The 22,696-nt window shown below is 51.8% G+C and overlaps 1 long non-coding RNA gene across 1 annotated transcript; it reads left to right on the top strand.

The window, feature by feature from the left end:
- Nucleotides 1-8,205: 8,205 nt before the first annotated feature.
- LOC109317810 lies at nucleotides 8,206-22,488 on the top strand. Its single transcript, XR_002103123.1, has 4 exons — nucleotides 8,206-8,605; nucleotides 9,939-12,731; nucleotides 17,608-17,709; nucleotides 22,165-22,488. It is a non-coding gene; the product is annotated as an uncharacterized LOC109317810 (long non-coding RNA).
- Nucleotides 22,489-22,696: the final 208 nt, after the last annotated feature.

Genomic DNA, 22,696 nt, shown 5'->3' with positions numbered 1-22,696 from the left:
ATCTTATAGACCTAGGCTTTGCAACTTGGAGAGGGGGCTGACTTCCAAGTGCTTTGCCCCTGAACCTGGATCCTTCACCTTGAGTTAGGGGCTGGTGCTCCTTACACAAAGCATGGAGAGCATTAGGCACGGAAGGACGGGCTCTTCAGAAGCTACAAAAGCAGGAGTTAAGTGGCGCTTAGACCAGGGGCGCACAATTATTTTGGGCGGAGGGCCACTTACTGAGTTTTGGCAAGCCATCGAGGGCTGCATGACAGGCAGCCCAGGGCAGATTAATATTAATTTTCTAAATTGTTTAGGGGCTCCGTGGGCCAGATGGAATGGCTTGGCGGGCTGCATCCAGCGCCTGGGCCACATTTTGCCCACCACTGTCTTAGACACACCAAGTCTGCATACAGGACTAGGTCTTTATATGGGTTTCTAACCAGGAGTGCCTCTAGAAATCACAGGGCTCATCATCGGTGGAAATCCATCCCCAAGTGAAAACATCCGTGCAAGGACTATGGAGTGGAAGATGAAGTGGCCTGCACTCCATAGAGTCGCCAGGCCATAAGCCAACCCCAAAGTCATTGGGGTCAGGAGGAAGTTATCCCTGGAGGCACGTAATTCTGTAGTTGCCTCTTTCAGGGCTTCTCAGACCCTCCCCTGATGTAGCTGCTGCTGTTGGCGACAGTTTTCTGGCTTAAACTGGCAGCTCTCCTGCTTACTACCCCCTATGTTGGTACCGTCTATGCTTACATCCCCTGCCAGAGGCGGTAACAGGTCCCCCAGTAGGTTTAGAAAGGAAACCCTCAGATGATAATGCAGTGGTTTGAAATGAGCAGGAGGCAAGCGGGAATGCGTTGCTGACTGTGCTCTCCTACCTGGGGCAGAGCAGACTCGGCTGGGAGGGGAAAGCTCTCGGCCATGCTTTCAAAAAGAGACTAAAAACCATATTGGCAACAAGCAAACCAGCGAAGGGTTTGCCCAGCTTCAGAAAAGAAATGCTGATCTGATGCGGCCTTGCATTTTCCCCCAGTTATTTATCTGTACCAGTAATTGCATATTATTGTTGTAGTAGATGCAAATGATATAATTAGCAATAGATCCTTTAAAAGTGATTTGCAATTTTTAAGTGTGGCATAAAAGCCCACCATTAGCAGTACTTATTTTTATTTATTAATTGGTGGCTCTTGAATCTCTGTGGTGAACAATTTTCCATGTTTTCAGCTTTATTTATTCCTCTCTTGATGAGTGTGACCTTGTGGTTACAAAAGTGGGAGGGGAGCTCCAGAGATCTGGGCCTTAATTCCTGGCTCAGCCGCAGGCCCTAGTGGTTTCATCTCCAAGTCGTATCCTGGCATGGGAAAGGGGAGTCATAATGCTCATTTCTGACCTGTTCGCACTGAAAGAGCCTCTCCAGAGCGACTGACTCTTCTGTAAGAGGTTAGCCAGTGTCTGGGCCTTGTGCAGAGATGTCTTTGCTTGCAACCTTCTCTCAATGATTTGTGCACCCAAGAAGGGCAGTCTGCCTTCCTGCTGCTCCTCTGGACTGCACCCACGGCCACCTGCAGCACACAGACTGCCAGCCCAATATCCTGCACCTGCAGCCAAGGAACCAACTCGGTCCATATCTCAGCTGACCTGCTCCAGTACCGTACAGAGTCCTGCAGGTGCTAAGCTTTCTCCGCTACAGAAAGGAGGTCTACTTGTTCCTTCAACAGAGCCTGCAAGAGAGACTTCAGCGAGGTCTGTGACTGTTTTGTGGCCAGCCTTTTACCATTGCAGCCGGTATAGCACCACGTGCGCTGCAGCCTCCGCCTGGAATTGGGATCTCGTGGCTCTTTGTCTCTTAGCTAAGAAAAACCGGTGGTGAGTCACTTTTCCATCTCTCATATTTGATGTCTAGACACCTCTGTGACCTCATTGCTTTAGCATCTGAGCTCTTTGAAAGAAGCGATCCTCCCACGCCCGCCCACTGTGCCAGTGAGGGAGTGAGTTGTAGCGCGTTGAATTTTAGGCTTCTGCTCGCAGACAACCGCCAGTAAGTCTTCGCTGTCTGACCCTGTCTACCAAGCGCCCAGCACGAGGCTGTGGCAGTAATGTCCCCCAGAAATCCAGGGGCAAGGCTTTAATCTGATGTAAAATGAACACCGCTCCACATCTTTGGCTGATGAGCGCAACGCAGCTCGTGCCACTGTAAGTTGCTGACATGTCTAACGAGCCCCTTGGCATGTGGAGCACTAGGCATCAAAGCCCAGGCTCTTGCATATTCTATCGACCCTGAGCTGCGAGGGGCAACACGATATGTTTTGAGCTTCTCTATCTCTGCTATTACATCGCTTCATATAATATGCAGGTCCTCCTGCTTTGATGCCCAGCTCTCAAAGCTCTGCAGAGCTTGTTAGATGTCTGGTTCCACTCAGAGCCATGTGACGCAGTACCAACCACCCTCCGAGCAGCCTCAAATTGGCCAGTTTGGATGCTGCCTTGCAATAGATGGCTGCAGGGGAGGAGGAACCGTGGATTGCTATGGCAAGAGAAACCTGCAGGTATTTGCCTTACGGTTAGTTTGGAGCCAGCCACGTGAGGATCTAGCTAAACGTGCAACTCGGAGAGCTGCTCTGTATATCACGCAAATGCTGCGTCTGCCCGGTAGTGCGTGAGCGTGGCTTTGACTGGGTCCTGTTCGGGTCAGGAGTGGTATTAGTATTGCAGAGCCTGTGGGAGAAAGGATGGGGATCCTGCTGTGCTTGGTACTGTATGAACGCAGAACAAGAAGATGTTAGTGAAAGGTGTTGGTGGAGATCTGAAGGCCTTTGACCGCCGGCGTGGGCTCAGGTCCTGGCACCAATGGAAAGAGCTGCCCTGCTGCTATTCTGTCCCTGACCTGGACGGTCCACCTGTTGAGGGAGAAGGGAGTGCAATCTCTGTGGGTGCAATCCCACCCCTGGCACCTCTGCGAAGTCCTTCTGGCACCGCCAGAATTGCTGCCAGTGCCGAACCCGCCCTGGTCGTGAAAGGCCTTCAGCATGTGAAGCTGCCAAACCAGTGTGAAGAGGGCCTGCTTTTCAGCTGGTATCTGTACAGCACCCAGCGCAGGGTGGTCCTGCTTTTTAGGCAGGGTCCTCTGCATGCTGCCGAGCCTCACACCTCCATTGCCGTGGTCTGGTCAGAGATGGCTGCAGCAGATCTCTGTTAGGCCCCATCAGCTTGTCCCTTGACTTTCTCCAGAGGGGGAGTTTCCAAGGCAGTTAGCATTTGGAGAAGGAAAGCAGCTTCCTCCTCCTCCGAGTGCAGGGACTGTCCCTTTGTGAGGACATCTCTGCGTGGCGAGGGAGCCCCATGCCGTGGCCTGGCTGGAGGGTTTTAACAGCGGTGTCTGCTCACGGAGGCGTGCTGGCCCCTCCAGAGCTGCACCAGTGGGAGGCACAGGGGGCTCAGCTGCCGGCCCATCTGGAAACGCAGCTGCTGGTGGGGGGGCGTAAGCATTAACGCACACGCGTGCATGATGGGTTAGAAATAGAAACCAAGCAGAACAGAAGCCACCCACCTGCTCGAGGCAGTGCCAGCGCACCACAGCTGACGTGGGCGTGATGGTCCTCGAGCCACGTTCCAGCATTAACGCGCTGCCTTCTGATGCCTGTCATTGCAGTGTGAAACCCTATAGGTCTTAAGGCCTAAGCAGGACCTAGGACTGTTTTAGTGGCCTCACAATTTGTACCGTGGGTTGTCTCTGAACCATAGTGGGAACCAACAGCAAGAGACACAGCTCACCCACTCGCAGGTTGTGGAAACAGGGGGTAGCCAAGGAGGAGTATAGCTCCCTGGATTGCACTTGCAGGGAATCGGTTAGGAAGGCCAAAGCAGGATTAAAACTTGGGCTGGCAACAAAAATTAAGGACAACAAAAAGTCCTCCTTCAGGTATATAGGGAGCAAAAGGAAGATGCAGGATAATATAGGGTCCCTACAGGACAAACTGGGGCAATTGGTGACAGAGAGGGGGGACAAAGCTGAGCTCTTCGATGAGTTCTTTGCATCTGTATTCCTAGACGTGGACCAAGACGCATCTCCCAGTTGGATCATAGATAGACACAGGAGGGACACCAACCCACCAACTGTTAGCACAGATGTAGTGAAGGGGCACACGGAGGGGCTGGGTGCATTCAGATCAGCGGGCCCGGATGAACTTCATCCGCGGGTGCTGAAGGAATTGGCCAGTGTCGTAGCAGAGCCGCTGGCACGGCTGTTTGAGTGCTCGTGGGGCTCCGGTCAGGTCCCAGAGGGCTGGAAAAGGGCCAATATAGTCTCTATTTTCAAGCAGGGGTGGGGAGAGAGAGTTTCATAGTTTCTAGGGTCAGAAGGGACCCGAGTCGGTCATCTAGTCCGACCCCCTGCCATGGCAGGGAAGAGTGCTGGGGTCAAACGACCCGAGCAAGGTGTTCATCCAGCCTCCCCTTAAAGCCCCCCAGGGTAGGAGCCAGCACCACTTCTCTTGGAAGCTGGTTCCAGACCCTAGCCGCCCTGACGGGGAAGTAGCGCCTCCTGATGTCCAGCTTAAATCTACCCTCTGCTAGATATCTTGCGTCTCATCCATGCTGAAGGCCAGGCCCATACTTAAAATATGGGATATTTGTGTTGCTTAAGGGTCCACTTAATTTTTTTAAACTGCTGCGGCTCTTCTGGTACAGGTCCTGCCGGTTCCCCTCGGCACCAGCAGCTGCAACGTTATAAACATAACTGTACTGATACAGCTGGGCCCACGCTAGCAGGGTTTTGCCGGTTTCACTAGCCCAGGATAACCACGGTGGTTAAAATCTCCTAGTTCAAGCCTGGTTGCTCCTTAGGAATTGTGCCTGGCATGGGGAGGAAGACCCTTAACCAACATACCTACCTGCCAGAGCCCTGGGGTAGACTTGGGTATACTGGAAAACACCCCTTTTGGGGGACTAGCTTATTCCATTCAGGGAACCATTATAAAGCATTTTGGCCAAAGAGCTTTCTAGCTGCTGCCAACTGCATCCTAGACAAGGCGGGCTTTCCATGGCCACAGCCATAAACCCATTGCACTTGCAAACAAAGCTAGAAAGAAGAACTTAGTAGAAGGCAGAGGGAGGAAAAATCCTTGTTTCCCTCTCCTGGAAATACACATGCAATACAAAACAAATGTGCTTGGCTCCCCGCGTCAGGGCTTGAAGGGCCGGAAAATTCTCCTGTAAAATGCCAGTGGATACACCCCCAGTTCTCTCCCCTCCCTGCTGCCCTCACCTTCCCCGGGGGTCGCTGGAAAGCCCAAACGCCAGCATTTCGGGATGCTCGCGTCAAATGGTCGTGGTGCTGTGCAACAAGGGTGCCCATTTCCAAGGCTCCGTCTCTGTGGAGAGGAGGCAGAACATGGCAGGCGACTGCCCTGTCATGGTGCTTGGCATTAAAACCTGTCATCCCCGAGGGGCTGACGTTTTTATTTCAGATTGGCTGCTTGTTTTATTCCCCCCTCCCCTCCCGTGAGCAGCTGGGCCGGTTTGGCTGCAGCGAGAGGTTGGCTGTTGCTTTGCTGGCACCAGGACATCTGGAGGAAACGTTGACAGCGGTGTTAGGGATTCAGAGATAACACCTCTGCTGTATGGTCCCCCCTACGCGACAGCTAGCGCCCATCCGGAAGAGGCTCTTCATGCCAGGGCCAGCACACGGACAGCAGAGCTGGGAGGGAGTCTTTGCTTGGTTTTGGCAGTGGGGATGCCTCTGGGGGGTGAATTATTTCTCTCATCCCAGGCTTCAAAGCTTTGCCTATGCAGGACGCTTAAATACTGTCCTTTGTGTTGGTCCCCTGGGCAGCACCCTCGGTCCATGGAGCACTGAGCCCAAAGCGGGGGCATTCAGAGGACCCCTGCCTCCCGCTCTCTTCCCGTGATACTTTTACCAAGCTCTTTCTGGCTGTGCTATGGGAGGGGGCAGCCGGTGTTTTCGTGGCCCCTTCTAGACAAATGCTTGTTACGTGGTCTCCACGCACCCAGGGGACCTGAGCCTGTGAAAGGTCCCTTCCAGCCCTTTCTTCCTATGACCTGGAATACTTTGGCGCACGTGGACTGGCTCACGTATACCATAGCACAAAGACCATTGCTCCTCAATTTTAAGCTAGTTTAAAAGACAGAAGACTAGTCTAGTTAAAGGCAAGCTTATCAGCCACTGAGCAGCTGCACTATAGGGTGAGGACCCAAACTGCATGTCTTGAGAGAGCAGACCTGGCCCTAACACCCAGGGGACCTTATCGGCACGTTCCCACGGAAAGTGTTGATACGGGCCGGTCGCCGGGAACACCCCCCAAAATGCAGATGATAAACCATGCAACCTTCTTTCCTCAGTGTGGTAAGGGAAATGGTCTGAGATGCTGGGAATCTCACAGGGCGTCCATCCCAAGAGACCTGGAGAAGCATGTGCGTCATACTCCCTTCCCGCGTTATTGAGGCTGACCGCTTGGTACATCCTGGACGAGTGGAGAAGTTCTGCTAAACTTCTGCGGAGACCTTTGTTCTGTGCCTTCAGCCCTTCGCATTGGAAAATCTCGCGGTTAAATCCCTCTTACTGTTCATCATTCTGGCAATCGTTTACCCTCTACAGTCACGTGCCTTGCCTTTAATCAGTCTTCACCACTCAGGCATGCTGCAAACGGCTCCCTTGATGGCGAAGCATTATCCTTCTTAATGAGCAGGACTTGGGGGACACAGGAGACCAGAACGGCCCATTTCTCTCCATCACCGTCGATAGATCAGAACAAATCAATTTTGCAACAGCTTTAATAAATTGATTCAATTTGGCGAACAAAAAAAAAAAGAGAGGGGAAGCGAGAGAGAGAGATTAAAAAGTAAGGAGGGAAATAATATGCGACACTTCCAGCAATTGTGGTGGATGGTAAATCTCTTCTTTATTATTCCTGTCCCAGAATCTGAAGCTTAAATAATTAAGCAGAATAAATGGCAGATGAATGCTATTTTCAAGTTTGTTTATTGACTCACAAAGCACAGACAAGAGAGCGCACACGGGGGCTTACGTCGGATTCTCAGCTGGTAGGCCCATTGTCTCCATTGCAATCAATGCTGATTTACATCAGTTGAGAATTTGGCCTGCGAACTTTGGGAAGGGACTGTGAAAATCCATGGGACATAGATTTTTATACTTCCTCGTTTCCATCTGCAGTGCAAAGCAGCAGGCACTTCGTTTATTTTCCAGTTTAAAAGGCGCAAAGGTATATTTTTTTAATCATTGAAATACATTTCTTGAAAGCACCATTCTCAATAGCAGTGCTTTAGGAGCCCGGGACTTGGAGGAACAAGCCTGGGAGCTTGACATGGAAGTTGGTTGTTGCAGAAGGGTGGCTGTGGTTTTGGAGGGGGGTTGTAAGGGCTGATTTTTGTTGTTGCAGGGTGGATTTGCTGACCAGCTAGGGAAGGGAACGATGAGCTATTCGCCCTGTAGAGAAGACGCTGGGTTCAGTCCAGCTCTGCTCCCTAAGGCCAGAATCTCAACCGATGTCGGTCTGAATAGCTCTGCTGACTCTCAGTAGCTATACAGCTGTGATTTGCAACCAGGGTGCCCCTCCGTGTTAGCGCTGATAGATGTACCAACATGAATCACAAGATAAGCCTGGAGATTTCAATTAGGAATCCATAGTGTTAACACATTCTGACCTGCTGCGGGCTTTCTGAGTTCTTTGCAACCAGAAAAACTGCTCTATTATTTTTCTGCACACAAAATAAGAGTGCAAGCTAAGAGCTGGCATTTTCCAAGCAGTGCCTTGAGCCTCAAGAGGTCGAGACCCACTGTAATGCAAGCTCCCTAGTTGTCAGGGGCTGCTACGGACAGGATTGGGACAGGGGCCACGTTTCTCAAGGGCTTCTAGTTTAGAGCACTCGTGGTTCATATCTGGGATTTGCAAAGACTGGGCCTGCTGTTGCGTGGTCAGAGGAGTTTGAATGTAGAGCTCCTTTCCAAGGCTCTTCTCTCATGGGAAATCGAGACAAATTTTCAAGCATGGCTTGTACCCCTCTGAGACGTGCCGTGGGGGCCCTGTCTTTCCAGAAGAGCCCTCTTGGATGGCATTATTGATGCCTCCTTTCCATTGCACAGATTTTTGCTCCGTGAAGCACCTCCACAGGCCCAGAAGCCTTTGCAGGGTTGCACTAGGTAACAATCCACCTCTTTCTTTAAGGGGGGAAAAAAGACATTTTCCAGTCGCTTAGCATACAGCCCTCCCTGCCTGCCCTTCTGATGGATTGACTGGGAGCAACATGGCCTGGGTGCGTGAAGGGCATTGGGTAGCTGATATGAGAACTTAATTCCTCCGGCGGTGAATTGCTTTAGCTGCTAATAAGGGCACACTATAGATCATTGTTGCTTTTCCACACACAGTAGCCACATCTCCCGTGGGAGCACAATATAAAGGGCATCCAACTCCAAACGGAGGAGATGTCCCTTGGGTGGGGTGAGAGGGTAATTTGGGGGACAGAGGAGGAGGTCAATGCTGCTCCTTCACGAGCAAAAGACCCAGGAGGAAATGAAAGCCTGAACTCTCATATGAAGCGAGGCCACTTAGAAAAGCCAAGAACAAAGGGAACCGGACACCTGTAAGTAAGTAAACTTGAAAGGATCACAGCGTTATTTCAAAACGTCCAATACGCAGGGAAAGACATATGGGTAAAGCATCCCCACGAGCAGATAGATTTGTGGATCTCTTCATTAGCCAGCCCTGCCGGCGTGTTAAAACCAATTAGAGTAATGCCATTCACATCGCTGTTGTTAATGTTGATGGGCATTGATGTTAGGAACATTGTCAATTTTCAGGAGCTCTTAACTCAGCTGCAGCAATTGACTCCAGGCTAAATTTCATCACGCGACAGCTTGGCTTGAGATGGTATTAAAAACCACTCTAATACTAGAGAGCATGGTGGATGGCAGAGTTTGGGGATGTTCAGGGTCAGGTTGTGGCGGGGATTTTTAATCCACCTTCTTATGGCAATCGCGATCCTCTGCAATCCCCAGATCACGATGCCAAAATTTGGGCGGGTGCAGGGAGGAGCCCTAGGCACAAGGGCTCTGAGTTGGGCCTATCCGTCTCTATTCCCAGATTTGAGGGGAGAGGTTAAAGATGTGCCTGCCCGTGTTGGCAATGGTGTCACTGAAGCAGAAAAGCTGCTGGCATCTCGGCTGCATGGCTTTTCATTTTTTTCGGTCTGCTTCCTAACGGGAGCGGCAATTGATATTTTGGGAGGTCGCGAGGGGTTGCGTTCTGGCGGTATTTTCAGCTCAGCTGGCAGCCCTCAAATTGCCGTCTTCTCCTGCAGGCCTCGCTGGCAGAGCAAAGGAGGTTAGGGGAATTTTATAGGCGCTTCAGATGAGCGCCTGAAATTTGGGACGCCGCAGCTCTGAACCCGCAGTCAGGCGGCTTGTCTGTCTCAGCGCGATGATCCATTTCCAAGTTCCTTCCTTCCTTTGCAGGGCATGCCTTCGAACTCGCCTGCCTTCCTCTGGGAAATCAGCGGACTTCCCAATCCCCGACTGCTTGCAGATAACCAGAGGCTTTTGCAGGACTGAAAGGGAGGCAGCACTATCTAAGCAGGCGAGAGGATGGAGCAGACAGAGCCAGGACTCCTGCTACAGTCTTGCTGTGTCATCGTAATCAATTCAGCTGTGGAACAGGGAGGTTTTTTTCCTCCCATCTGTATGACAGGGACATTATTTACCTGCTTCTTGTAAAGCCCATTCATATCCTGATCCATTCATATCCAAGCTCCTGTGGGAGCCCGATCCATCAATGGGGGTGGGCCAGACCCTGCAGGGATAAATAGCAATATGGAGTTCAGATCATTATTTTGGATTTGTCCATGCAGGAGTGGAAATTGCAGAGTGCCCTGGAAATGCTGCACACTTAAGAGCAACATTTTATTTATGCCTCTGTTTATAGACAGGGCTCCCAGGCGTGCTGTCCTGTGACGCACGCCTCCTGCTTCCCAGTGGAGGGAGCAGCATCCGACCACTGTCTCTAGGAAAAGACTGGAACTGCCCCAGTGTACTGAGGCACCAGGTCAGCTTACAGCAGCAGCAAGGCCTCTTCAGGGAAGGCGCGCGGAGTTCAACACCAAGTGCTATGAGTGTCTTTCCATGGAGCTGCCACCCTCCAAAACCAGCCTCTCGGGTAGAACTGATGGAGCATTTATGTTAGGCTGCATTTCGGATAAGCCTGCGCCGTGGTCACCAATGCAACTGCATTGCAGCGTAGACGTTCCCGAGCCGGCTCTCAACCCGCTGGCTCGGGATCTGGTACCAGTTTAGCTCTGGCAGCTTGGAGCTCAGTGGTTGCTTGTAAAACCCATCCAAGAAGCAGGGTAAATGACCCTAGTCTGAGCTCAGCGCTTCTCCGACTGGCGCACAAGCTAGCTAGCTGGATCCAGCTGGGACACAGACGCTCTCCCTTCACTTGGATGAGGTGAGGATCCCTGAGAGGTCCCAGAGAAGCTGGGGGAGCTTACAAAGTTACAGAAATGACCAGCCTGCAAAACACAGCCAGCATCATAGGAATACTTATACATACTGTTGTCTTTCCCGGGGCGTAAGAGCAGAATGAGAAGACCAGGTCTCCTGTCTGTGCGTGGGGTCTCTTCTCACAGCACTGCTAGAAACTGCCTTGTGTCGCTCGAAGGCGCCGCCCTCCTGTTGCAGCACCCAGGTGATAATGAAGTGATCTAGGAGTTGAAGCTGACACGCATCCTAGACAGCCGCGCTGAGTCCTCTCGTCCCTGGGATTTGTCATCCAATTACCAGGATGGTAGCTGGAAGCAGGCTGCCTACAAACCAGGTAATAATAGTTAGTGACATCATTGTTTCATGAGAGATCAATGAGGTTTTGCAGAGGAAAAAAGGAGTGATGGGAGAAAGGGGGCAAAATAAAAGGTCTGTTAAGAAGAATTGTAGGCTGATGCAGCATGGGAGTCCCTGGGGGCAGCAGGTGTCGTGTATGTTGGTCCAGTGTCTGTGTGGATGAAACATCAAGGCACGGTTGAAATATAAGTCCAAATGAATTGGGGAATAGTCACCAGGACTACCATCCCTGTGGGGAGGTCTCCCTCCACCTTGAATCTCCACTGGGTCCTCTGAGGACCTCAAAATCTCCTACAAATCCTTGAATTCCCCATGTACCCTTGAGGAAGGATGGTTTTACTACCTTGGAGCTGGGGCACGTTGGCAAAGCAGCCAAGGAGAAACCTGTTGCCTGTATAGTGATAGCATCCACCCTTGGAGCTGTGGTTACTTCCGACCCCCAGTGCTAGGAGGTTCCTGCAAGACGTCCTTCTCCCTCCCGTGGGGAGGAGGAGGTGGAATATGCATTGGCCACACTCAAAGCGTGAAACAATGTGGTGCCACCTTTATTGAGGGTGGCTTAGCAGCTTGCTTGGCAAGCAGTCCCATCAAAGCCAGTGAGCAGCTAAGCTGTTACAATAGCTTTTCTGTCCGGAGTGAGGAGCGGTATGAAGCTGTGTGACCCCGGGAGCAGGCATCTAGAGAACCACAATCCCCACCTGGCCCTGGGAGAAGGTGCTTCACTTCTTGTCTTTACTATGCACCAGGCTAACTGATCTGGGTAGAGTAAGTAGAAACAAGAGGTCCTCTTTCTTCTGCCCCTCTGTGCCCACCATCTCACAGTGGGAAGTAGCCACGGCTCCCCCCATCTCAGTCAGACCCGAGCCAGGGCAATACAGGCTATGATAATCAAAGATGATCCTGGCTGTATGCATGTGAGGCAGAACCAGGCCCGGGGAAGATGTGCAAGGAACAAACTTTTATAAGAGTGTATTGCAGAGATGAGCAGGGGAGACGTTAATCATATTTAATGAGGATCCAATATAATATCCCCGTATTGGAGATAAAACGCGCAACTGTGAGTAGGGAAGCAGCGACCGACAGAAGCAATGCAGAGAGAACTGGGCACGGCACCTCCTGCAAAATTAAAGCGGATCATTTGCTTGTGATGCAGTAGTTAGAAGGTAAATGCAATCTTGGGATGCATAACCAGGGGCGTTGTGTGTAAGGGCAGGGAAGTAATCCTTTCCCTCTAGCACAAGGCTAGTTAAACTGCAGCTGGAGTCATGCAGAAGGCTTTGGGCAACGTACGGCAGAAAGGAGAGGGAGAAATAGCTAGGAGAGTAGATGGCAGCCACTAGAATGATAAAGGGTTTAGAGGGAATGACTGTGAGGAAAGAGATTAGGGAAAATTAAACTTGTACAGGCTGGAAAAAGAGGCTGTGGGGGAATATGATTTTGGCCAATGAGTACAGACAGACGCTGCAAAGAAGCAGAAAATTGTTCTCGTTATTTAACTGGGAAGAAAGAGCCTCGAAACAATGGAGGGAAAATGAGCAAGAGGATAGAATGGCTTAAAGGGCCAGAAAGATGTTGATGGTGGTGCCAAGCGGTGCCAGGGGAACGGAGCCCACGTTGCGGCAGCTCACCACGTTCTGGCTGGGTAGATACCTACTGGTCATGGGGATGGTGCCTCCGGCAGCTGGAGAACAAGGCTGTGGGATCTCTGTGAGCAAATTGCGTTGTGCTGCTGTGCCTCAGTTTCCCCAGCATTAACCTGAAATCATTAAGCCCTTTCCAAGGGGGTTGCTTGGCTTCGAGTGTGCGATGGCCGGGAGCTTCCGAAGAAGCCATTGAGCTGCAGCAGGAGATGGGCATCTAACGCCTCGAGGATCCTTTGGTAAGTGGCATGCCAAGCTCTTCCCAGCTCTGCGACTGGAAGGTGCTTATTGCTCGAAGGACATGTCCACGCTCCAGTCCTACCGCGTGATAGCAGCTCTGCTGGACACACTGGAGTGAGCTTCCTCTCCAGGTACCAATAACAGCAGAGCTGCAACTGTGGACCTCAGCTTCCTGAGCATTTGCCAGGGTTGCCAGATGGTTTTTGCAAACCTCATGGACTCCCAGGCTCCTGAAACTAGGCAACGCAAAGCCATCGTGGCGATGTCTAGATGAGTGGTGGCCCTGCTTTGACTACAGTATGGACGTACCCTTCCAGCCGTGGTGTCTGGTGGCACGTTTTGCCTCCTTTACCCTGCCTGCCACCGTTCTTCTTCCGGCGTTAAGGAAGGCAGAAGAAGATGACTTGGTGGGCACTGATTTAGCTGGAGGGGTGGCAACCACAAAGATGGAGGGGTCTGGGAGAGAGGAGCTTTTAATGACTAAATGATTGAGTTGCCTTTTACCTGCAGCGAGCTCGTTTATCAGCCAGCATGAGCTAAATATCCTCCTAATGAATGAGAAGTGTTAATGAGCTCTGCGTGCCTTTGGGGGTGATGGCGGGAGACAGCTTGATGAAGCAGCCCGCTGGCCTGATCTGGGAGAGCACGTGCGGTGGGACCATAAATCAGGCTTGTTCTGCTGTTCCTTCCACCTCCCTTTCTGCAGCCGGTGGCACAGCAGTAGATGTTATGTGGGTCTGATCAGCTTTCCCTGGGCTATCCCTACTGATTTCACTGGGGAGCGGGATCAAGGAGGTGCGCGTTCGTTGAGGACTTTGCTCATAGGGCTGCCTCTTGGCATCTCCAGAGGGCTGGGAGGAAATGTTGAGGGACTATCGGGTGAGGTTTAGGCTGGAGAGGAGTTTTACTGTCAGTCCAGGGTCCCTGTGTGCCAGCTGAGAGTGAGAAACGGGATGCTCGGGAATCGTGGAAGGGCTTCCCGTTGCCTTATAGATGACCCAGAAGCTCCTTCGCTTAAAAGCAGACTGGGTAAGGCACAAACAAGGGCACTGCAGGTACAGATCATCCCTGTTTTGCACAAGCAGCTCTGTTGGTAGGCTTCTTCCACCTTTTGTTTGCTACGGGTAGCCTTAGAAGGGGCACACCGCATCTGCGCCATAGGCATCCGCTGTAGCGGGACGAATGAGATTTTCAGGAGGCTTTGACCAGGCCAAGCTGAAAGCTGGTTTGTCATCTGCCCTCTGGGAGCTTTCTGTGTTTAGAAAGCCCACAAGAGACAGGCTTGTTATGCCATAGCATTACGGCATTTCAGCCTCAGGCCCTGCCTGGGCCCAGGAATGCTCATGCCACATGAGCACAAGGGAGCATTAGCTCACTGGAGATGAGCATTTTCAGGTTTTGTAAAAGATTAGGATTATGAAGTGAAAGTCTCGACTTCCTATACATTGGTGCATCCATGCCTGCTAACCCTACTTGCTTTTTGCCATGAGCCTGGCGGAGGCTGAGCACCCATGAGTTCCTCTGAGCTCCTGCTTTGGGTACCCCAGTTTGTAGGTCCTTACTGTGAAGCACCCAAGTCTCCTGGTTTTCGGAGGGGCTTGGCAAGCACCGCTGAGAGCCCTGGATGCTGAGAGCAACTTGGGATTGCAACCAGCGGTGTCACGCCGATCGATCTCTTGGGTGCTGATCCTCATCTTTGGTAGGTGATGCATGGCCATGTGAGCTGAGGACCTCACCATGGTGGGGAAAAAAAGTCCCTTGGGAGGGTTGGGGAGGAGGAGGTACCCTGTAGTTTGTTTTGACCCTCATCCTCCCCAGTTTCTGCTTACAAAATAGGAAAGAATTAAAACCTGTCAGCAGCTTTTAAAAACCAACGCCAAACATCTTTTATTAAATTATAGCCCTATTGATCTAGCAGCTATCCAAAAGGGGATTGATTGAGAACTTAAACAGACGCGCGCCTGGGCCAGACGTTCAATTAATGTGCATAAATGGGCAGCGGAGAAGCAATTTTCAGAGCAAGTCGAGAACACGATCGATCCTGTTTTGTCGCCTGGGCTGGAGATGCGTGTGCATCTCTTTTTGTTCCTTTATGCAAGGTGTGCTGGTGTGAAGGGGTGATGGAGGTCATGCCCGCCCTGCTACTGGAGACACCTTTCTGTGTCCTTTGAGGAGGAACATTGATGGGTGGGACGGGGGGAAGATTTCTCCTGAAAGCCACTGGCCTCAGGTGGCCTAATAAATTAGTGGCTCTCAACCTTTTTAGTGATGCAGGGTCGTCGTCCCCCGGCTAGAAAATGAAGCTCTTAGCTTTCTCTTGTTTTTTTGCCTCCTGAAAAATTAACAGATCAGTTCTTCTTTTGCAAAGGACTCAGGGAGTCTGTGGCAGGCCAGAATATTTGTGACACGATGGATTCCTATTGGAAATCTCCGGGTTTATCTTGTGAATCACGCAGGGGTTTGTACATGTAACGGTGCTAACATTGAGTGGCGTCGTAGCATCGAACCAGCCTCCGAACCTCCCCTCGGGCGGAGGACTGGCACGTTCCCTTGAACCGTGAGCTACTTCCTATGATTTGGGTCAGGTTTCTGAAAAGCATCGTTATTCTCTTGCTCCCTTCGCCTCTGCCCCCACAATTATCCAGTTATTCCTGATTGCGGCCGGCCAGCAATGGTAAAAAAAATGGTGAGTGGGTTCTCAGGGTCCCATGTCCTTCTCTGAACTTGCACTGAGGATCCTAGGGGCACCTATTAGCAGCCTATTCCAACCTGTTGGAGTCCCTGAAAAATGGTTAATACCCAAGGCAGTTGAGCCTTCTTTCTCCCTGGCATCTTGTTTTAAGACCAAGGTGACAGGATGTTACAAAAACGGAAGCATTCGTGGCTTTTCAGGCACTCGAATGGGATGGAAAAGGATCACATTTAGGTGCCTGATGGGTGGAGTAGAACTGGCCCCTAATTCTGGCTGCTCTCGAGCCTTAAAGGGTAGCTGACTATGGGTGTGAACAGCCTCCAGATGTTTGCGTTTGGACTGGGGGTCGGTCTGGGCCTATTCTAACAGCAAAGAACGTTAATTTATTTTCCCCGGGTTGCACCAGAACGTCCACGAGAGTTTCTGTTGCCATGAGACTGCTAGCCCACCTCGTCCGGCTCAAAGGATTTGGTTCTGATCTCACTTAAATCTGTGGGGTGATATCAGCATAACATTGGCTTAAGTGGGATCACCCTGACTTAGATCAGCCCAAAGCGAGAGCGGAGGGAGGCTCGTTGCATCTACCGCAGCCAAATCCAGGCACTCCTCTCCTTGGAGCTGACTTGCCCACCTGCGGTGTCCTCCCAGCGGCCCTGCCAGCCCCTGCCACGGGGCCAGCTGCCTCCTGAACCAGCGTCGCCCATGAGTCAGAGCAGCGGACGGCTCCTGCCTTCCCCGAAGGCCCTTGCCCTGGCATTCGGGGCTCCTTCCACGGGAGGGGCGGAGGGCTTGTGTGTTCAGGAAGGAGGCTATAATTAGCAGGTCCTCACAATCGCTGTCACCAAGGGGCTTTTCCTGCTGGAAGCACTGTGCCTGGAGGTGGTTTTCATTGCTATTTTAAAGCATTTCTTCCTTGTCCCCCTTGCACTTAGCTGGGAGCTCCTCTCTGATACAGGCTGAGTGGCTATGGGAGCTGTGGGAAGCAAAAAAGCGTTGAGGGACAAGCTCGTAGTCTACTCTTCTTCCTCTCTCTCTTATGTGACCAAAGGAAGGGGGAAAGCATAGGAAGGGGCTGGGGGGGACAAGGGGCAGTTTTCCAGTACTTGTAAGGCTGCCGGAAAGGAGGAGAAAAACTGTTCTCTCCTGTTGCAGAAAGCAGGACTCAAGGCAATGGCTCCGGAGCAGATTCGGCTTGAATCTCAGGAGAACAGAGCAGCAGGACCACGGGCCAAGGAGCCCGGGGAGGCTGGGGAATCTTCTTCATCAAGGCAAACCTGCGTGTCCACAGCAGGTTGGAGTAGCGCCCAGAGGTCCCTTCTGGCCCGGGGATGGTCATTCTGGGCGTTCGCCAGGGCCCTGCAGGCAGTTAAAGAGGGGAAGAAGAAAGAAGGGTGCTGAAGCGTGCGGGGAAGAGGCTGAGGGACAGGGAAGGGAAGGGCAGGGCCGGTTTGGAGGCGCAAAGGATGAGGCTGCAAGGGAGAGATGAGGGTAGGGGGAGAGGGAGACAGAGGTGTCAGCACATTGGAGGGGCTGGAGCAGTGACCTGAGAAGGATGCAGGGGGAGGGGGCATTGTGCTCCAGGACCACTCCCTTGTCTCCTGCATCAGCCCTCTCTTTCTTCCCAGACGCTTTCTGAGCCATGGTGGGCTATAACAACCATCTGAAGGCCCCAGCCAAAGAAGCAGTCTCTGCCCCAGGGAGATGACAGCCTAAACGGACCAGGCAGACAAAAAGCGGGACAAGCTCCCACTTGAAGATGTCGGAGGGAGATGAAGCTCCTTGACCAAGGTCACACCAGAGGTCCCCTAGAGCCCGTTCTAGCATTTTGACCACAAGGACTCCTTCCTCTCCAAGCGGAGGGAAGAAATGAATGGAAACTGGAGATGAGGGGCCACAAACAGCAGTCGTGAACCCTATTCGCTCCCTTGTTCCCCAACAGCCGGGAAACCCCCCCTCCAGTAGTGCCGGGGAATATAAGAGAAGCAGAGAGGAGATGGATAGAAATCTCTTTCCTTTTTATTGTGCAATAATTTAAAAAGACACTAAATTATTGAATGGATGAAATTATTCTGTGAACTGCAATAAAAAAACCCAACATTAATTAAAATGGGGGAGGAGGAAGAGAAATTTAAATTGGGGGCCCAACTGCTGTATTCTCTTCTCTTTTTTTTCCCCTTTTTCAGATCATAGATGTTTCCTTTCCTTGGGAATGGCTAAGCATTCATCTGTAGCTACCCCTGGCAATTCCAGAGGAAATGAAGGAGCCCGTTTTAAACTGAGAACCGGTCAGTAACTGTGTGTGTGTATATGTGTGTGTGTGTATATGTGTGTGTGTGTGTATATATAAAAAAAAAAAAAAAAAAACTTCTTTCATCATAACCAGGACTGTTAAGTTGGCAAAACCTTCTGCAGGTTTACTATAGCAGTGGGTTATTTTGCCCCTGGTAGTACAATCTGTAATTTAATAAAATTCTGTGCTAATAAAGTAATAAGGTTTTTTTTTTTTTTTAATCAAATAAGCACAGCATGTTATTAAAGAGCTGTTATCACAGGGAGTGCTGGGGATGTGTAATGTGGGAGTACCCAAGGGTTTCCTGCCTGGTAATGTTGGCAGTCTGTATAAGCAGATGTGCACACCGTGTCCTGGCCTGATGGAGGAGGGATGGACCAGAAGTCAGGAGAGACAAGTCCTACCCAAGCTCTGCCACTGACCCCCTGAGGGGCCTGGGGTGAGTCACTTCCTCTGTGCCACAGTCTCCCTGTCTGTGAAATGGGGTAATGCTGTTGTCTTCCTTTCTCGAGCTCTTTGAGATTTATGGATTAGCAGTGCTATAACAATATTACTCCCGTGTGGTCCCTGTGTTGTGAGGAGCTTGTCCAGGGGGCAGCTGTTGAGAGCTCGGTATTGGATCCCGTGGCTTGAGAGCCAGGGAGAGAAGGATCCATTTGCCTCTTTGAAGCATTTGTTCCAGGAAGAAGCAGAGGCATGAATTTCCCCTTGGGAGCCATGAAGCAGCAGTGCACAGCTCTGCAACGTCCCTCAGTCAGGACCTGCCACTACTAACCTCTCCAGACGCACGCAGCTCCGCAAGACCGAGCGCGCTGTGACGGCCTCTCGTTCCCCGACCCTTTGCCAGCACACGGCAGGCCTGCTCCATCTCCAGCTCCCATCACTGCCGTTCCAATCGGGGAAGGCCTTGCCAGCGCTGTGCAGCCCAGCCTTCTTGCAGCCCTTGGTATTTTGCTGCTGGGTCTCTGTCTGCAGCACTGCCAGTGCATCTCAAGCGTGACCTGTAATGGTCCCTTCTCTTCCATCTTGAGCTTCAGCATGACTATGCCTAGTCAGCTCGGTCATGAATGTCTGAGCAATTGGTGTCCAGATACAGGTCTCCACAGTGTTTCTCCGCTGTGGATGCCTGCGCCAGCCCTGGGTGGTGCTCTGGCCTAGTACAGCCTGGACATTAGCTGCACCAGGGCCCCTTCCCCTTGGCCTGCAGCCTACTCTCGTTCTAGTTCTGAGCACGCTGATCCTGCACAGTTTGTCTTGACTGGCAGTGCCCTTTCCTATCCCAGCTCCACGCCGGCTATTCCTGCAGTTCAGCCAATATCCCTTAACGCTGACTGAATGCGCCTCCCAGCCCAACCCTGAGTCTCTACTTTGGGGTACGTGTCCGCCAGAGGCTGTCACGCTACCGCATGGGATCAGAATATGTGCATCCCTTGAGCCCAGGCCTCTTGCTCTGAGACATCAGCAGCATCCCTGAGGCTACAGAAAGCTGTTCTTGGCTCAGGGGAGTCCAGCGAGCCGGCAAAAGCAAACAGCTGCCAGGGCAAGATTAACTTACCTGTTGTGTCTTGTAGAGCGGCTGCAAATATCAAGATTGTTTGGCTTTGCAATGATGAATGTCTCCCAGGACACACTGCCGGCTTCCTATGTAATAATGCGTGGAGCCCTGTGCTTCTCTCTGTTGCTCACTTGTGAGGACCATGGGCTCATTCACATTCCTCCCCCTGCAGCATTAGGTAGGAGCCTGCCCCTTCCCAGGCCCTGTCTGGTGCGGCAATCTCCAGCTGCCCCTGGTGCCTTGTGAAACCCCGGTTCCCTTCAGAACGGCCTCCTCCCCACAGTGACGCATGCAAGCTGGGGTTGCTCCTACCCCCCCAGCACTGAAGAAGAAAGGAGCTGTAGCCCCATGACTCCCAAAGCTGGGGCTTTAAGATGGGACAGGAGCTACCACAAGAAGCAGCAATGCCGCCTCCCTTTCAGGTCCAGCAGGCTCTGAAATGCTGCCCCCCCCCCCCCGCACTTTTAACTACCAGCATCTTCAGGAAACGAAGAAGCAGGAAGCTACTTGTGGTGGGTGATGGGGTTTCTGTTGTCTAGCATGCTTGGAGTAGGGGTAGGCAATCTTTTAAGAGTGTCGGGCCGAGCACATGTGCCGCAGCCACTGTCACGGGTTTCTTTAAATCAGTGCCTTCTCTTCTCCCCACCCATCATACCTTTGTGGGCTGGATCCGAGCTCTTTGCAAGCCAGACTTGGCCCACAGGCCACCTAAGGGGTTGTGATCCCTGGGGCTATGGCCTTGAGTGGCTGCCATGGCGTACCTGCCCGCCTATCGTTCAGAAGTCTGTGGGCCCAGAAAGGATGCTGCAATGGCGTGGGTGTGAAAAGTGAGACAGGAGTTGACCAGAAGATAGATGAGAGAAGGCTAACGACAGGAGACAGGAGCATCAGAGAGAGGCAGCTTAGGGGCAAGCCACCCTGTGGTTCACGGCCTCCTCTGGGCATGGTGGTGATCTCAGATGGTGACTGGATGACCCAGGACCCACTCGCTTCCTTTCCAAACTGCAACCCCCTGCCCCCCCGGATCACTGCAGGCCTCCTCTGACTGTAAATTTCAGGTGGTGGGGTGGGGAGGGGGGAAGAATGATTTATGTGCATAATTGGGATTTTATTTGCATTTTAAATCACGCTCTTCTGCTAAACTAATGGACCCCCTATTTATAGATGACTCCAACATAAAGTGACTGCTAATTACTACAATTAATACAGCGTTAAAGGCTTGCCAGCCAACTCCACTGCAACTTGTATCGCCTACTCATTTTCAATTAAGGCACATTGACAAGTAAAATACGCAGTTATTAAGAGCAGAGCCCTGTTGTGTAATTACATTTTGCTAAGGTCATTAATCTACTGCAATATAAAGTTTTGCACCAAATGCATGGGGAGGGTGGGGGGAAGTTGGCAGAACAAGGGCTTTAGCCTTGATGGTGATGAAGGCAAATAGGTGGTGCCCTGGTTTGGGTCCTTGGAGGTTTACACCCAGCTGAAGGCAAGGTTTGGGCATTTGTCTGCTTTGGGTGCCCCTAACGGCCGTCCTCCCTTGAGCCAAGACGAGAACCATGGATGAAGACGAGGAGAAGTCTGGTAATACAGTTTAGTGAGTGCCCAGACTGGGGCCAGACAGATGCCGAGGGGAGCTCCCTCTTTTTAGCTCAAGCAGCAAAGCGACACATGTTTGGAGGGGTCTCGTGCCAACACCCAACCAACACGCAATTTTTTTGTCTGTTCCCTGCAGAGTACGACTCTCTCCAGCACTTCACTAGGCTCAAGCCCCGGATAGATGGACATCTTGGGGATAGAGGGGCAGTTCATTTGTCCCTTCGTTATTCTACCCTGACGGCTTTGTGTGGCGGTTGCTTAGCACTAAAGTTTTGGGAGGTGAAATATTCCCACTCTGACATGTAACCTTATTATAGGGGTTGTGAGGCTCAATGCGCTTGTTTAAGGAAGCAGCTGGCTTGGCATGGAGAGCTCTGGGGTGGGACTTCTAGTCCCAGGTCTGCCCCTACCCACTAGGCCCCCTTAGGGAAGGTCTGTGCCTCAGTTTCCCAGTCTGCAAAATGGGGATAAGCACACTGACCTCTTCTGAGAGACACTTTCAGCCCCTTGGAGGGGTGTGCAAGAGAAGTGCAAAGAATTCTACTGTATGGGATTCCCAAAAGAGCATCCAGGAACCAAAAAGTTGGGCGGGGAGGCGCGGCACCACACTAGCAGCAGCTTCTTTGTGAGTGCCAGCTGTTCTCGTTATCCGCAGAGCTTGGTGAAGGCCTCCAGAGTGCATGGCCTCATGAATAAAGCTGTTATTTTAGTTGTTTAAATCGGGCTGTCACTGTCTGCAAGATGACACTGTGAAGCTGGCTTGAGGTGAGACTCCACGTTCGTCTTCCCTCGGCAATCTCCATATCAAATGTGCTCAGGTTACAAGCAAGAAGATCATTTTGCCGTCTTTCAGCTTTCTGGTTCTCCCGGGGATTGGCAAGCTGAGCCGGGCACTTTCCATCCCTGCCTCGGCACCTGTAACAAAGGCTTCGCGGGTAACCTGGAGGCTTCTGCCAGCCTGTGGTGGTAGGCGCGTTGGCACGGGCGCAAGCAACTGGAGCTCACGAAACACTGGTGGAGGCCAGGCAGGAAAAGAGGTAGAATATGGGTCACAGCCTCTTAGGTGGGTCAGCGAAAGGAGGAAAGCGGCAGGGAGGAAGTGGCTGGACTGGGTTCTGGATACGTGCCAGGAGCCGAGCTCTCGTCTCGGGGTGATGCCGCCCCTCAGTTCTCTTTCATTTAAAGCCGAGCGTATTAATTTAAGTGTCCCGCAGACCTGCTGCACAGCCCTTTGCTTTTCCATAGTTACTTTGCATGTTCAGTTCCCTTTCTTCCTCTTGCAAATGCATAACGCAGGGGTCAGCTGGATGCTTCCAGCAACACCGAAAGCCACGGATACGGGATCCAAAGTCTGAGCGGGGTCACAGCAGCTTCAGGATAGCGGGGAGGAGGATCGAGAGAGGAGAAAGTGGCTCACAAGCAAATATCCAAAGCAGAGCAGGAGCGTTGACTCCCAAGTGCCTTGAGAAGCAGCTGGTGAAATCGCGTGTGAAAGATCACAGCGTTACGGCAAGAGCGGTGACGAGGTGTAAGGCTGTGATTGTAATGAGGACAGACGTGGGTCTTTACCGCGTTCAGGCAGATGCTTTGATTGACTGGCTGAGGCTCAATGCTAGGGGCTGCGGCTTGCTGGAGTCTCTTTGGTCCGGGGGCTCAGACGCTGTAGGTCATCCTGCCCGCTAGTTGTGGGAAGTTTCTTCTGTCCAGGACCACAGGCTGGAATCTGAAAACAGCATATGAGGAACAGGGAATAGCCCTTCTCTCTGCCCAGCCCTGCAGGAGGTTGAAGCATCCTTTTTGAGACTGGACTAGGCACAATTGCAGTTCT

The sequence above is a fragment of the Crocodylus porosus genome, unplaced genomic scaffold, assembly GCF_001723895.1.
Source record: "Crocodylus porosus isolate Cpor-Errol unplaced genomic scaffold, CroPor_comp1, whole genome shotgun sequence".
Lineage (NCBI taxonomy): Eukaryota > Metazoa > Chordata > Crocodylia > Crocodylidae > Crocodylus > Crocodylus porosus.
This window is presented reverse-complemented; position numbering and strand designations above follow the sequence as displayed.